This window comes from Mixophyes fleayi, chromosome 4 (assembly GCF_038048845.1).
Source record: "Mixophyes fleayi isolate aMixFle1 chromosome 4, aMixFle1.hap1, whole genome shotgun sequence".
NCBI classification, from domain to species: domain Eukaryota; kingdom Metazoa; phylum Chordata; class Amphibia; order Anura; family Limnodynastidae; genus Mixophyes; species Mixophyes fleayi.
The window spans coordinates 341,793,301-341,810,504 of record NC_134405.1 but is presented as its reverse complement, the minus strand read 5'-3'; the positions used below and the strand labels follow the sequence as shown (position 1 = coordinate 341,810,504).

At 43.8% G+C, this 17,204-nt stretch overlaps 1 protein-coding gene across 1 annotated transcript in view; it reads left to right on the top strand.

Annotated features, from left to right (window-relative positions):
• The window catches only part of LRTM2 (leucine rich repeat transmembrane protein 2), a 733,960-nt gene that overhangs the window by 277,434 nt on the left and 439,322 nt on the right, over window positions 1-17,204 (top strand). The window lies entirely within an intron of this gene.

The window sequence follows — 17,204 nt, the reverse complement described above, 5'->3', positions numbered from 1 at the left end:
AAGTGTGTAAGGCGGGTGTAGGCAATTCTCTCGAGAAGCTTGGAGGGGCATGGGAGCTGGGAGATGGGGCAGTAATTTATGAGAGAGTTAGGGTCAGAATTCTGTTTTTTTAAAATGGGAGTAATCACTGCATGCTTGAAAAGTGATGGAAAAATACCAGTAGAAAGAGATAGATTACAGATTTTAGTTAGAGGGGGAATGAGCACAGGAGACAGGGCATACCAATTTGAGAGGGAAAGGGATCAAGAGGACAGGAGGTAGAGTAGGAAGATGAGAGGAGAGTAGAAACTTCCTCTTCATTTGTGGGATCAAATGAAGAGAGAGTGTCAGAGGGTGCTACAAAAGAATTGAGCAGATTGCTTGTCAAGGGAGATATCATTTCAAGCCTGATCTTATCAATTTTGTCCTTGAAATAGGAAGCAAGATCCTGTGCACTGATGTTAGTTGGAGGATTTGGGGCAGGAGGATTCAGAAGAGAGTTAAATGTGTTAAAGAGGCGTTTGGGGTTAGAAGCCTGAGCATAGATGAGAGATCGGTAGTATGCTTGTTTAGCAATGTCCAGAGCATTTCTGTAGGAGTGGTAGATATCAGTATATGTTATGAAATCATTAGAGGCACAAGATGTACGCCAGTGACGTTCTGCTTTACGAGAAAGTTTTTGTAGAGTTCGTGTTACTGTAGTGTTCCACGGTTGGCAACGAATTCTACGGGAAATATATAGTGTCGCTGGAGCCACTTGATCCAGGGCAATTGCTAGGGTTTGATGAAAATGGGGTACTGCCCGATCAGGGGAGGAGAATGTAGAAATTGGGGAGAGAAGGTGTTGGAGAGAGGTGGAAAACTGTTGAAAATCAATGGAGTTGATATTCCTGCGGGTACGAGGAGGCCTTGAAGAGTTTGACACTAGGGAGGGTAAAGAACTGGGGGTGAGCAAGTATCTAATAAGGTGATGATCCGAGAGGGGGAAAGGAGTGTTAAGGAAATCAGAAACTGAGCATAGTCTAGAGAAAACAAGATCAATACAGTGGCTATACTGATGAGTAGCGGATTCAATCCACTGGGAGAGGTCAAGTGTGGAGGTTAGAGAGAGTAGTTTGGAAGCAGCATTGGAACGTGGATTAGAAATAGGGATGTTGAAATCACCCATGATGATGGTGGGGATATCAGTAGATAAGAAGTGAGGGAGCCATGCAGAGAAGTGTTCAAGAAATTGTTGGTGTGGACCAGGGGGGCGATAGATGACAGCAACACGCATAGAGAATGGGTTAAAAATCCTAACAGCATGTACTTCAAAAGATGTGAATGTGAGTAATGGGACACTTGGTATAACTGTGAATGTGCACTGTGGGGAGAGAAGTAGTCCAACCACCCTTCCTTGTCTGCCTCCTGGTCTGTGGGTGTGGGTGAGATGGAGGCCACCATGTGAAAGGGCTGCAGGTGAGGCAGTGTCTGAATGCGTGAGCCATGTTTCTGTTATTGCCAGAAGGTTTAGGGTTGTTTAAGAGGAAGAGATCATGTACGGAGGTAAGTTTGTTACAAACAGAGTGTGCATTCCAAAGGGCATATTTAAAGGATTTTGGAAGAGAGGGGAGACAGGTTATGTGTTTGAGGTTTGCCAGATTTCTGTAGTGTTCAGATATATGTGTGTGGGAGAAGTGAGGGGAACCTGGATTAGGTGATATATCACCAGCTATTAGAAGAAGGAAGGAAGAAAGGTAGGAAAGATGATTGTAAGATGTGTGTCCTTTTAGTTTTTGGCGGCAGGGTGAGGCTGTTAAAGTTATTGAATTTAAATAGGAAAAGAGTTCATGAGTGTTCACTAGAGGTGAGTGAAGTAATGAAGGGGCAATGTGGACAGAGGTGTGTGTTGCAGGATGGGTGAGGGATGATATAGTCCTAAAGATAATGCCATGAAAAGAGATAAAGAAAAATATTTTGGCAAGCATTGGGACTATTAGTCAAATAGCAAAAATGAGGAATTAAATGAATTGCCTAATTGCAATGTCCAGTGTAATCAGATAAGTAGTGCAGAGCTAGGATGCAGCAAATGTAGTGTATTCCTGGATGTATGGATAGTATACGTAATGATGTGGGGAGCCATGTGGGGGAGTGGGTGGAAGTGTTGAATTGAGAGTAATAAAGAGCAGGTAATTGAGTAGCTGAGATTTTGCAGAGTCATGGGAGAGGAGAGTGGTTGAAAGACAGTATAATTTCTTCCTACTTGTGATGGGAGACAAAGCTTAAATACAATTGAAGTACAGTGCTGAGATAGGGGACTGAAATAACTGTAGCATGGGTAGGGAGTGGTTGAGCAAGTAGTACAGCAGTCTGATTAAACAGAGTGGATTTTGCATTGAAAGCAGACTGATAAATAAAACAAACTTTCATGAGATGAGAGGAAAATGAGATCAGAGTCCAAAACAGTCCTCATGTTGCATTTAGCTTGTAGCCAGGGAGAGTTGAAAACATCACAGGTGGAATATGGAGTTTCAGGTGAATACTGAAACTGTGTTAATAGGCAGAAAGTTCTTCTCCTGTTTCCTCCTGTTCAACTCCGGTATAACTCCGAATTATGCTGTTTAATTTTTTTTGTTCCACACTTGTATCTATATACACTTAGAACTATACACAAAACAAACTCTGGTAGCAGCCCCATCACGGTAGTCCCATTGTCTCTTTGCACCTCTGTCTCTCAAGCTGACCGCGTTAGCCTGCATAGCTGTCCAGGAAGATGAGGGGGTCGGGCGAATGGAGAGTGTCGCAGGCCCCCCTGCAAAACCACAACAAACAGATTCAGGTAATTACCCTTATTGTGTACAATATAGAATATAACACCACTAGACTTGTGTATATTCCTGTACCATTGTTCACTCTCTACCCTTGTTTTCTTTTCCAGGATTAAATGGATAACTCCAAATCAATTTGGTTTAAGATATTTTATTCACTTTTTCTTAGATGCGGAGCAACCACCCACTGTGAGTGACCAGTCAGAGGAGCAGGAGGAGGAGCTGTCAGAGACCCCGCCCTCCTAACCACCTGCTGGTCCTGCGCATTGTCCATCTGTGCGGTCACTGGAAGCCATATATAAATGGGACCAGATCACCAAAGAGCTCCTAATAACCTTCAATCGCAGCCTTCGGTAGACGAAGCACCAGGAAGGAGTGCCAATTAACACGGAGAAGAAGGGCCTGATGGAGAGCATTTTGAACGCTATAAATGGGTTTGGCCAATCCCTGCAGCCATACTGAATCGGCTGCTCGCCGTGGTTCCCCACATGTGATACCAGTGAGCCTGAGCCTAAGGAAGCAGAGGACTCAGGACCTGGCTCTGCTCCTACAGCCCCCAGAGCTCGGGAGGCACCGAGACAGGTGCGGGGTCCCTGAGGGGATAAGGCACAGAAAGCTGAAATAACAGCAACATATTGTAAAAAATATATAAAAATTATAAACTGCATAACCTGGATGTGTTTCACTCTCTTAACCATAACCTCCTAATGACATATACAAGCTTACTTAACTTATCTAACAATAAAGACACTGAGACTTATGAAAGTGGCTAAAGAAGGTCACAGTTTATTAATTATTAAATAAATGGCGGTGAAAGTGAACCGTGAGACAGCTAAATCAAACTGATATTTGGAACCAAGCGTGGATGGCTGACTCCACGTACCCGGGACACATCCTTAACTGCCTGGCCAACGCTAATTCTGACGTCAGAGTGACTAAGCCCCCTCCCGACTACGCATGGGCCGCCCTCAGATGCGGGCCAAGGGATCCTCATCAAAAAGGACCTCGTCACGTTCCTGAATGGGGATAGCACCTGTGGTCAAACAGTGATAACGCTGTAACGATCAGCCACTGCCCACAGTGACTTCCTACCAACTGTGCCTGCTTTGTGGCGTGGGGAGGAACCAGGTTAAAACTCATACGCCACAGAAGCACGGAGGTCAATAAAGGGCATGGGTGGGTGGGATCTCGAGCAGTGAATGAGAAAGTGCATGTGATATGCTAGGACTTATATACACAGATCTCCAGGCATTCCCCTTCCTTCCTCATTGGTCGGCCTGGGATGTGGCATCTTACTTGCAGGTAAGGTTAACCTCACTTACTGCCACATATATATGCGTCTAAGTGCTTTCGTCCATATGAGAGTACAGGTTGTTCATAGTCATGATGGGCAACATGTTCAGATGAGTAGATAAAATATATTCTGCATAGTGAAACGTGTGTTGAGTCCATTGTGAATTTTTTTTGCTAAGGAATCTGCTATAAACACATCGCAGCCACATTCTCCTGCAGCGTGTATACATCATGGACTAAAAGTATCATTCCAAATTTCAATGGTTTAGGCCATCAATTCCTATATATCTGTGGGCAAGGATAGAATTGAACAATGTGCATTATTTTTAGTTTGTTTAGTTGAGCTTTAGTTTTATATATTTAGATTATACTTACAGCTGAAGTATTGCTGAATCACATAATAATCATCCGTTTCTGCAAGAAGCTCCTATATGTCAGGAGACAGAACATTTCTTTTTTTTTAAAAAAAAGTAGTAATAAAAATGATATTAATTAAAAAGAACATAGAAAATATTTAGCATAATATATAAATCATATCCAGCCAGGGTACCACTGACACAGGCGGGATGGATACCATCTACATGTAGGAGCAGAAATCGACATTCGGCAGATCAGGCAATGTTTTTCCAGTCTTCAAATGTCCAGTTTTGGTGAGCCTGTGCCGCTGTAGTCCATAGTTTCCTGCCCTTATAATGAGGTTCCCAATAAACAACGTAAATGAAAATCACAAAGGTGTCACATGTAAAATAGACAGTCCCAACATCTCCTGACTTTATGATTTATTTAAGGCTAAAACGAGTAATATTTTAGAGAGATAACGAAAGTTATATTTAATAAAAGGGATATTTGTAAAGTGTTAGGAGTAGGGACGTGACAGTACACTTTTGCACGGCGCTCGCCCTTCTAGTTTGCGGCGGTGTCTTCAAAGACCGTAAAACAGACATGCAAATTGCACCTTGTAGAGCGCTGAACAGGCCATATAATCGGACAAGTGCAAAACCAAAGTGGTATTTGGTGTGCTCCGGCACACAATGTGACTGAGGTCCAGTGTGTGTAAGAGATGGGTACACTGTGGAATATGAGTTTTTATTAGATGGCATGAAATGAATGTAACTAATTAGGAGCGTCTGCATAGCAGAACAGCAATCAGTACAGACTTCATGTATATTGGTGTCATTTATCTGCAACTGCTGATAATCTGATTATCCTTTAATCCATACTTGCCAACTCTCCCGGAATGTCCGGGAGACTCTCAAAATTTTCGATTCGCGGTGAATCGCGTCATTTTAACCCCGGCATTTCCGTTGCAGGGGCGGGGCCAAAATGACGTGTTTGGTCCCATCCAGCCCTCTAGTCACACCCCTCTCATGGACTACACTTGCCGAAAGTAGGCAAGTATGCTGTAATCTGTGATGTAAGTGCATTACAACATTGATGTTTTGTTAAACTGCATTATTACAGGTGTAATACGCAGCTTACTGTGGTTTCCTCTCCAAGATCCACATTATTTTCTGGGTAGAAAATATACTGAAAAGTTAATGTCCTCTGAATATTTTTATAAATACTCCCATCCTCTCGCTGGTCAATTTCTTGCCCATTTCTTTTCCAATTCTTGGTCCCTGTCCTGATATAATGACATTTATTAAAGATTGGGGGGTACATAGGGGGAGGCAAACTGGGGCAGCTGTCGCAGGCAGCAATATTTAGGGGGCAATAGAACAAAAACTATTATTATTTTCAAAATGCCAACTTTCTTGGTGCAGATATAAAATATAAATGGTATTTACTTTAGTAGCTCTAATAATCTAATAATGCTTAAAATGAAAATATTTGTCTTTTATAATGTACACAAATCATATAGAAATGTTTATGGTAGATGTCTTTCTTAACATTAATGAATTAATTTAACACAGGGAACCGCAGTTGGGGGCAGACTATTCTGTAGCAGGTGAAATGGGTGTCGGATGGTTTGTGAAAATGTGAGTTAGATAAATATTCTATATTTTAGTTTCCAGCCATCACCTCTTGATTTACGATGGGCAAATTGAAGTTTCGGCGGCACAAATGCAGCTCTGGAACCGCAGTGGTTTTTGCAGCCGCAGTCTCAGTTAATGTTATAGGTTTGCAGGGCAGAACGGTCACAGTTATAGAGGAAATGACATCTGCACACAACGGGGAGGCGTTTGGTGGAGTCAGGGCGTTCGGTTCCTGGCGCGTCACAGAGTAGGTACAACGATGCACCTCATTTTGCAGAGCAGCGCATGAACGAGATTTGAAATGATTGTAATGAGGTGTGTCCCTTGCCAGGTGCGGCCTTTCCCACTCTGCAAAAGAATTTTAATTTTACACCAGCTCAGAACTGGGAGTACTCAGCCGTCCGCTTTAGTATTCGGAACTTAAACTAGCCCCCTAGTTGGAGCAAGAGATACAGCAGAAAACATGCGTACTTCTGTGTGCACCTGAGTTTGTCTTGGACATGACTGTACGAGAACACCCTTACTGTATATTGCCTACGTGAGTTCGCCCATTCCCCACCCTGTTCACTCCCCTAAATCAGTGGCTGTAGTAAGTGTCTTTGCACTCAGAGGTGACTTGGACGTGGCTGCGTTCTATTGCGTACCGTCCGGGTCTGGGCAAGTGCAGGGTATTTTCTGCTGACGATAGCACCCATTTGCGGGATACGTTCCTTAATGACTCAAACCTAAGGTGTGCATTGAATGAGGCACCTGATTGGACCTGAATCACAGCTATCAATTTAGATGCTTCATTTTTATCCACATTACTGACCATAGGAGATGGAATACCCTGGACAACTGCATTCCTCTGTACTGAAAACAGTCTTCCTTCCCAAGCTTCACTTCCACAACCCAAGTCCCCTGGAATCTGCCATAATCCACAGACTAGACTAGCTTTAGAGAGTCGCAGACATATGCTCACATTGAAACAGTGTAATAGTCACAAACAGTCTGGGGTATCTGCAGTATGCATGACCAGTATCCTTGAAGAAGAGGGGCAAGTGCAGCATTTGGAGGGAGGATTTGAAATGTAAATGGTGTCGTAAAATGATCACAAGGGAAAACACATGATTTTCATTTTTCCTATTTTGCCATCTCTTTTTGGCTATTAAAAGTATTTACCACTTTGAGATTTTTACACATTTTACTTTTTAACATCATAGAATCATAATGGATTTATCCCAGAATCCCTACCACTGATAAAAACATAACAGTCCACAATGCCAAAACAAAATAGCTAAACATTTTTCTTAAGTAATTACAAATATAAAACAGACAACGATTGCTTGAGCATTTTGCCCAAGTAAACCCTGCTGTAATTAGTTGTCTTCAGAGGTCACATAAGTAATTGGATCCCACCTGTGTACAATTAGTGTTTCACGTAATCTGAAAATAAACACACGTGTCTGTGAGAGGTCCTACAGTTGGTCAAAGCTTCATCATGAAGTTCAAAGAAAATTCAAATAGAACATGTTAATGATCAGCACTGGTCAGAAGAAGGTTATAATGAGATTTCCAAACTGTTTACCATCCCCCAGAGCACTATCACATCCATCATAAAGAAATTAAGATAATGTGGCACAACTTTGAATTTGTCTAGAACAAAACTGAATATCCCTCCGAGAAGGGCACTTGTCAGGGTACCCACCAAGAGGAGCCTGGCAGCTCTGTCAGTTTAGGGGGATTTCGATCATCTGTAATAACTCCCCAATGAAGAGCAATAAAACGAGTTCGAAATGTTCTTGTTCCACCTCAACTCTCATAGCGCATCGATTTCTGGCCGCAGGAAACGTATAAATGATGTGACAGTAAAAGCTACTTCAATAGAGAAGGTTGGTTCTCCCAGGTTTTGTAAGTTACTCAGTATTGTTTAATCGGAAACATATGAAAAAGGGTCGACGCTTGATGTTCCCCTTTGGAAAGTAGCAGGGATGAAAGAAAACACCTCTTCTCTGGTCAACCACTTATTAAGTACAGTCCATCGTTATACAGCGATCTACATTACAATGAAAGCACTGGCTAAACATACACTAGGAGGTCTTGATGAAGTTTGATTTCACATGATTGCCCTTTTGTGCATATAATTTACATATAAAACTGTTCTCTCTGTACTGTTAGCCATTATGCAATGTGTTATTTTGTTATTATAATTACAACAGGGCTTGCTCATCAAAGGGTTTTTAGCTGACAGGAGTTGAACCCAGTGCGGTTTTCTGCTGCTGCAGCCCATGCATTTCCAGGCTCTACGCGCTGTGCAGTCAGACATGCCCCTCTGCCTACCACCGCTATAACACATTGGTTATTTGAGTTACTGACGCCTCCCTGTCAGCTTGAACCATTGCGCACCGTTCTCTGTAAACTCCAGAGGGGATCAGCACTTTCTGAGATGATCAAACCACCCGGTCTGGCATCAACAATCATTCCACAATCAAATTCACTTGGATCACTTTTCTTCCCCATTTTGGTGTTTGGTCTGAACAACAACTGAAAATTTTCAGCCTGTCTGCATGCTTTTATGATTGTGTTGCTGCCACATGATTGGCTGATTAGATATTTGCATTAACGAGCAGGTACACAGGTGCTTCTTGGCCTTTTGGCTAAGAGTGGGTGTACATGCCCATGGATGCAGTGGGGCTTAAAGACACCCCCCTGTAGGCGATGGGCCATCACCTGGTCCTCTGGCCAAGAGGCCGGCTGCCTGGAGCCCGAGTTGCTACATGCCCAAAAATGCATTGTGGAGAAAGAGGCACCTGTGCACAGAGTAAGGCCCTCTGCACCTTTAATTTTCAGGCAGCACCATTTTTTTCGCCCTAGCCTGTTGGCCGAGTGCAAGCATCATTTTTATATTTCCGTCCGAAAGGCTGGGGCCTTATGGCACTTATTTATTTATTTATTTATTACACTTGGTACCAAGCACTCTTTTGATTATGTGTCTTTGTTTTTGCCACATTTGGTAGGGGTTTGGGTATAGGATCTTATGGGCGACCCTCTTTCCCCAAGTCATCTGAGGCTCCCTTCTTTTGGAGGGAGCCTTTTATGTCGGTGATATAAAGGGGCCCTCCCTAGCTTCAGCAAAGGAGGGACTGAAGATCTCCCTTTTTTTCCCTCTCTGGGGCCTTTTGGCTTCTACAGGATGGGGAGGCACAGGGCCCTTTCCCTTTTGGGAAGGGTCCAAAGTCCCAATTCCCCAGCACAGTTTGCACTGCACCGGGTGATTCCGAGTCATGTACCTCGGAAATAAAAAAAAATAATAATAAAAAAAGAGTAGGGTGGTATTGGTTCACATTATGAGAGGGGGTCTCCATGCTCATTGCCCCCCCCCCCCCTGCTTTAGTGGGAGCCTGCTTCTAGCTGTAGCGCTGGTTAATGATTGGGGAGAGGAACTTCTTTAAAGAAATGTATATCTATATATTTAATTAGACATTGTAACAATAAATGACAGTATGAAAGAAACAGTACTAGACTCTGGTTCAATGGGTTTATTGCGAGACCCTGCAGATGGTATGGATCTCATGTGCGAGCTCCTGAAGATTGTATGGATCTCCTGTGCGAGCTCCTGAAGATGGTATGGATCTCCTGTGCGAGCTCCTGCAGATGGTATGGATCTCCTGTGCGAGCTCCTGCAGATGGTATGGATCTCCTGTGCGAGCTCCTGCAGATGGTATGGATCTCCTGTGCGAGCTCCTGCAGATGGTATGGATCTCCTGTGCGAGCTCCTGCAGATGGTATGGATCTCCTGTGCGAGCTCCTGCGGATGGTATGGATCTCCTGTGCGAGCTCCTGAAGATGGTATGGATCTCCTGTGCGAGCTCCTGCAGATGGTATGGATCTCCTGTGCGAGCTCCTGCAGATGGTATGGATCTCCTGTGCGAGCTCCTGCAGATGGTATGGATCTCCTATGCTGGTGCAGATGTTTTAGAGGGAGGTGCAGAAAGTATAGGGTGCTGGGTCTTCTACCCGGTTGGTCTGACTCACAGGTCCAGTTCTTACCTTAGTCATCTGATACGGTGTAGATGTCCTGCTGCAAGGAAGCAGTGACCAACAGGAGAGGTCGTCACTCTCTGTAGAGATCCATACGTCCCAGCTGGAGCTGGAACGAATGGGTCTCTACAGAGAGCGACAACCTCTCCTGTTGGTCACTGCCTCCTTGCAGCAGGACATCTACACCGTATGGACTGGGGGACAAGGAGTAGACCAACCAGGTAGAGGAGCCTGCACCCTTTCTCCTGATGGGACAAGCTATTATATGGGAACTGGGCCCTCAACCTTGATAGCAAGGTAGGGCCTCAGGATTAACTCCATAGTCTCCATCATCCCTCTTGTGCAGCTCCTGCAGTTGGTGGTAACGGTCGCGTATGTCTGCAGGAGCACATAGAAGAGCAGGAGCAGAATGCCAGACAGGAGCAGCAGCTTGCAGGACCAGCGCATGAGATTGCATATGATGTTAAATAGCAATCTGAAAGAGAAACTATGTTATAGCGATGAACAGTTGCAATCATTTTGAAATAATAATAGGAGAATAATTTACCTCAGTCCTGCAATGCTGCTCCTTTTCTGCTCTTTACGTTTTACAGCACTTTTCATCTGCAGTTGCCGCTCCTAAAGGAAAATCAGTGGTGGGATTATGAGGAGTACGACACAAGATCAGCCACTGAAGTTAGGGAAGTCAGAGTTGGCCGGCCATGCTACGATATTGACCATTTGGTCCCATATTGCAGCAAGTTGCCCCAAAATGAACACCACATTATTTGCTAATAATCCAATTGAAATCAACTAGTTCAATATCCTGCATAATTAGGTGTTTCTGGTCATCATACAACTGTACTAACAGACCCTAGTGTAAGCCAGAGGTAAACTGGCTGCTTGGCCAGAGTGCCTGGATCTTGGCCACAATTTTGTTGATGGTGGTCTTGCTGCAATGTACGCCCAGCTTAGAGAGCTTACAGCCTGTAGGGAAAAGAAAGAGAAGTCCTTCCTCATGGTAATGACTGTAACCACCAGGTATCATGCTAATCACTGCCATTGCTGGCCTCCTGCTCCACGTCAATGCACTATATCATCATCATCATCACCATTTATTTATATAGCGCCACTAATTCCGCAGCGCTGTACAGAGAACCCATTCACATCAGTCCCTGCCCCATTGGAGCTCACAGTCTAAATTCCCTACTATAGACACACACTCACACACACACACACACACACACACAGACAGACAGAGAGGGAGAGACTAGGGTCAATTTTTTTTTTTTTTTTTTATTGCAGCCAAATAACCTACCAGTATGTTTTTGGAGTGTGGGAGGAAACCGGAGCACCTGGAGGAAACCCACGCAAACACAGGGAGAACATACAAACTCCACACAGATAAGGCCATGGTCGGCAATTGAACTTATGACCCCAATGCTGTGAGGCAGACGTGCTAACCACTACGCCACTGTGCTGCCCTATATACTAGTGAGAGCTCTGGTGTGGTGCAGGAGACCTGGTGAGGTAGGGTCAGAGCACGTATGTTATTAGCACACAGAGCGTCTTAGCTATCTGTCCCTCTCCTGGGATGGGAACCTTTCTTTCTGATAGAAGATGTTTAGTAGTAACAAAAGATGACCTGTGACAGAGGTGGCAGGTACAAATGTCTTACTGCTGACAGTAAATATGATGTCACTTTATATAACATAGAGGAAGGGGCTGATGACATGGACTCACCAGTTCAACCTTCACCATCTCTGCAGGATCTGCCGCAGCCTCCTCCACAGGTTTCATCCTGAAGGACCAGAAAATATTATTATTTAATCTTATGTCTTCTATTCACAAGAGTTACTGACACAGTCCATGGTCATAGTTCCTATCTAGAGGTTTCTCTTATATGATTTTTTTAATGTAGGATGAGCAACAATTTAACAGTATATAATAGATATTTCTGGAGTTTTTAGAAAATTACAGACAGAGCCTGAATGCAATTAATAGAACAGTATAGACAGATCCTGTCTGGAGTCACCAGTACAGGACTTAAAGACTTCCTGATATTTCTATTGCAGTATGGACAGCACTGATTATATACACAAATGTTCCTCTTTAGAACCGTATAGAATGTATGTGTACATGGAATAAACCATATAGATACTAACAGAGAAGGTGCTTCTGGCTGCGGCTGCCACTCCCGCAGGTTCCTGTTGATAATCTAGGGAAAGAGACACAGAGTGAAATAAATTATACACAACAAATCTTTAGGACAAGTTCCATGGGACTCGGATAAGCCGGCCACAGTCTGTCCCCGCAGGTTATTACCAGGTTACTATACATTTTACAGCAGAACGAGAGAAAATAATTTAATGGAAAAATTAACAAATTGGTCTTAATAAAAAAATATATATTTTGATTTGGTCTAGAAATTTGTCTTGAAGAGTTCATTTAACAGCAACTTATATAGAACATGAAACAAGAACCCACTCTGATATTATGCAGGATTACAACCATAGAAATATCACTCAGGTCAGACATTCAGTATGATCTCTATATCTGATATATCAGATACTGGAACGTGGACCTATTGTGGGACAACCAATCCAGACTATGAAAAACGTTTCGCCATTGATTACACAAAAACTTTAAGCGACAAGTCCCTGTGTGTGCTGTGATGCCCCGTCCTCCTTTACGCTTTATAATTTTTGCTGGTTTTCAGCAACTTGTTGTCACTGACTAATCCTAGTTTCCCCATTGGCCAAACTAAACTAAACGTATCCTGTGTTTTAGGTGGGTAATCACTGTCACCACCAAGCTCCATCACCAGCCTACCAGGAGCCGCTTACACTTCTCGGGGGTGTAGCTGCTGCAGCACCTCTTTGCTGGTTGCTAAAACCTTCTGACCATTTACATTGGATTGGTACTGCAGGGTAGCTGAACGCAGGTAGACAGGAGATGGAATAAATGGTAAATTGTTGGTCCCAGGACACAGCTGGATCTTATAGATGGAGCAGAATATCTCTCACCCAGACTGACATTATTTTGTCCCTGATGTCTAGCACCATCTACACTGGGCCCCCCAGATCTCTACTGGACCACTGGGTGAGTGGAATCCATAAGTGTTATACACAGAGGTGGATGTGGGGGTGTTTATGGGGGTATCGCCATATCGCCACTTCTTCTACTGTTTATACATAAATACATTACACATTTACATGTCTGTACACTTTACACTGGACACACATGTAATAAACACAATAAAATATTTCCGGCAGCAAAGCACCTGCTCCTCCATCCCGCCCGGCTATCAGTTACTACATACATGAGTCCATGTTATTTACTGGTCACACAGCTGTGTCATGTTCTCTCTGCACCTATGAACTGAGTGCCGTGTAAAATGTACCCTCAGCTCTGAAGTGACGGCACCACGGGTACTGTAAGCAAAGCCACCACCTGAGCGCCACCTCTTTATAGTAACTGTTATACTGTACCTCCTGCTCTGTGGCCAGCAGCCGCAGCCTGGTGAGCCTATTCTTCAGGAGATCATTCTCCCTCATGTAGCTGCTGAGCTGCAATATAGAGAGAATTACATTTAGATCTGAGTATATGAATACGTAGCGCACACCATATTGTATATTTGTGTAACACATTGTGTAGTGCCCTCTCCTCGCACAAAGGGGCTTATTTGCAGGGTACGGTTATGTTGCTGCGCCGCTGTGTCCAAGTTTCTAGGAGGCTTTGATTTGTACCATAAATCAGACTATAAATGAACAGAATAAGTGCGGATCGTTCCCTGTCACTGTATAACATTATTTGGCAAACAGAAGACTACGTAGGGGATTTTTTGGACGGAGTAAACGTAAGACCACCTGGATGTCCTCTATTTTATTAAACAAATGACAGAATTTGACCAATTTTACTGTAACACTGTTTTACTGTAGAATTTTACTGTACAACTATTATTATATCTGGAGTTCTGTAGCATATTCTGATGTGATATTATATAAATATCTACTTATAAATCACTGCAGCCATTTATTCCAGAAATTATGACTTTTTTATGCTAGTAAGACCCAGTGTGGGTATTAGATGGAGGAGACAGATTCAGCACACTGTCTTGTAGGATAACAAGAACGATGGGCCCTGATACAATAGCAGTTAGGACACTGGGGCAATAATCCAGAGGACAGAGCGTCTCAATGCAAACTACTGTGGAAGACCTTGAAAAGAGATAAATAAAGCTCTGGGTTGAGAGCATAGTTAGTTGGCTACTCTCCCGAAATTTTCCGGGAGGCTCCCAAATTTCGTGGAGTCCTCCAAAGCTCTCGGAAGAGTAGGCAAACCTCCCGGGCCTTGAATTTCTGTATTTTATAGTAGGGGCGGGGCTATAGTGACGTAACGATGTCGCAACGCCTCCTGCTACCCTCAGTCACATGATCTGTACTCTGGATCTCCTGGATTACAGATTTAAAAAGTAGGCAAGTATGGTTGAGAGTGTTTATGTTCTATGAAATTGGGAGATATTACTACTTGATGTGTTTATATGAATACACCCGGGGTGATTGCTGGGTATATAATACACCCGGGGTGATTGCTGGGTATATAATACACCCGGGGTGATTGCTGAGTATATAATACACCCGGGGTGATTGCTGGGTATATAATACACCCGGGGTGATTGCTGGGTTTATAATACACCCGGGGTGATTGCTGGGTATATAATACACCCGGGGTGATTACTGGGTATATAATACACCCGGGATGATTACTAGGTATATAATACACCCGGGATGATTGCTGGGTATATAATACACCTGGGGTGATTGCTGGGTATAAAATACACCCGGGGTGATTGCTGGGTATATAATACACCTGGGGTGATTGCTGGGTATATAATACACCCGGGGTGATTGCTGGGTATATAATACACCCAGGGTGATTGCTGGGTATATAATACACCTGGGGTGATTGCTGGGTATATAATACACCCGGGGTGATTGCTGGGTATATAATACACCCGGGGTGATTACTGGGTATATAATACACCCGGGGTGATTGCTGGGTATATAATACACCCAGGGTGATTGCTGGGTATATAATACACCCAGGGTGATTACTGGGTATATAATACACCCGGGGTGATTGCTGGGTATATAATACACCCGGGGTGATTGCTGGGTATATAATACACCCGGGGTGATTGCTGTATATAATACACCCACGGTGATTGCTGGGTATATAATACACCCGGGGTGATTGCTGTATATAATACACCCACGGTGATTGCTGGGTATATAATACACCCGGGGTGATTACTGGGTATATAATACACCCGGGGTGATTGCTGGGTATATAATACACCCACGATGATTGCTGTATATACTACACCCGGGGTGATTGCTGGGTATATAATACACCCGGGGTGATTACTGGGTATATAATACACCCGGGGTGATTGCTGGGTATATAATACACCCGGGGTGATTGCTGGGTATATAATACACCCGGGGTGATTGCTGGGTATATAATACACCCGGGGTGATTACTGGGTATATAATACACCCGGGGTGATTACTGGGTATATAATACACCCGGGGTGATTGCTGGGTATATAATACACCCGGGGTGATTGCTGGGTATATAATACACCCGGGGTGATTGCTGGGTATATAATACACCCGGGGTGATTGCTGGGTATATAATACACCCGGGGTGATTGCTGGGTATATAATACACCCGGGGTGATTACTGGGTATATAATACACCCGGGGTGATTGCTGGGTATATAATACACCCACGATGATTGCTGTATATACTACACCCGGGGTGATTGCTGGGTATATAATACACCCGGGGTGATTACTGGGTATATAATACACCCGGGGTGATTGCTGGGTATATAATACACCCGGGGTGATTGCTGGGTATATAATACACCCGGGGTGATTGCTGGGTATATAATACACCCGGGGTGATTGCTGGGTATATAATACACCCGGGGTGATTGCTGGGTATATAATACACCCGGGGTGATTGCTGGGTATATAATACACCCACGGTGATTGCTGAGTATATAATACACCCGGGGTGATTGCTGGGTATATAATATACCCGGGGTGATTGCTGTATATACTACAGTAATAAAGTGTGTGGACAAAGCTTCAGTTTTGGTCTTATGGGACACTTGCGAGGAGAGAGTGCACCACGGCTGTGACTATCATCACATTGGAATATTAAGTGATATAATGATGGACTGACCAGGCTTGATAGCAGCTCCTCTCTTCCTTCAAGGATGTCGCATTTTCTCTCCTGTCCAGGGAATAATGCAGATATAAGGTCAGTTTTAGAGTGTGAGAGAGAAATAAGAGAGACAGAGAGACAGAGAGAGAGAGTGACAGAGGGCGAGAGAGAGAGAGAGACAGAGAGTGTGAGAGTGACAGAGGGCGAGAGAGAGACAGAGGGTGAGAGAGAGACAGAGGGTGAGAGAGAGACAGAGGGTAAGAGAGAGAGAGACAGAGAGAGAGCGAGAGAGAGTGACAGAGAGTGAGAGAGAGACAGATAAATGTATGTCACACTTTCCGTACTTTTATTTTTTCAGTACAGACAGTGGGCATCACATTATTAATCCCGTCTATAATGTGAATAGTATGAAACTGAATCTGTACCGTGAGTCAGTTTCCAGCCGTTCGCATGGTGAGGGATATTAACCTTTTAGTGTCCCACTGCCACGCGGATGTCGGAGCAGGAACTGATGTGAATGTATATAGTCTCCGTAAGAGTAATGTGTATATGTTGCCGCTATATATATATATATATATATATATATATATATATATGTATATATATAAATATATAAAGCGCTCCTGAAAGCTGGAGGCTACACATGAAGATATAGCGTGGGATCATGCACAATGACATGTCACACACATGGTTCATAGTATCACAGTGGCCATATTCCAATCATACCTCCCAGATGTCCTGATTTAGGTGGGACAGTCACGAATTGACGCCACTGTGCCGCCATTCCACCAGTCGGCACGTTTGTCCCCAGACAAGTTGGGAGGTACGCAGCAATTTTAGGGGTTTGTTAGAGGAGGGGAATTGAAGGCAGCCTAATGCTTCAGAAGCGCTTAGCACGGCCCCAGAGACC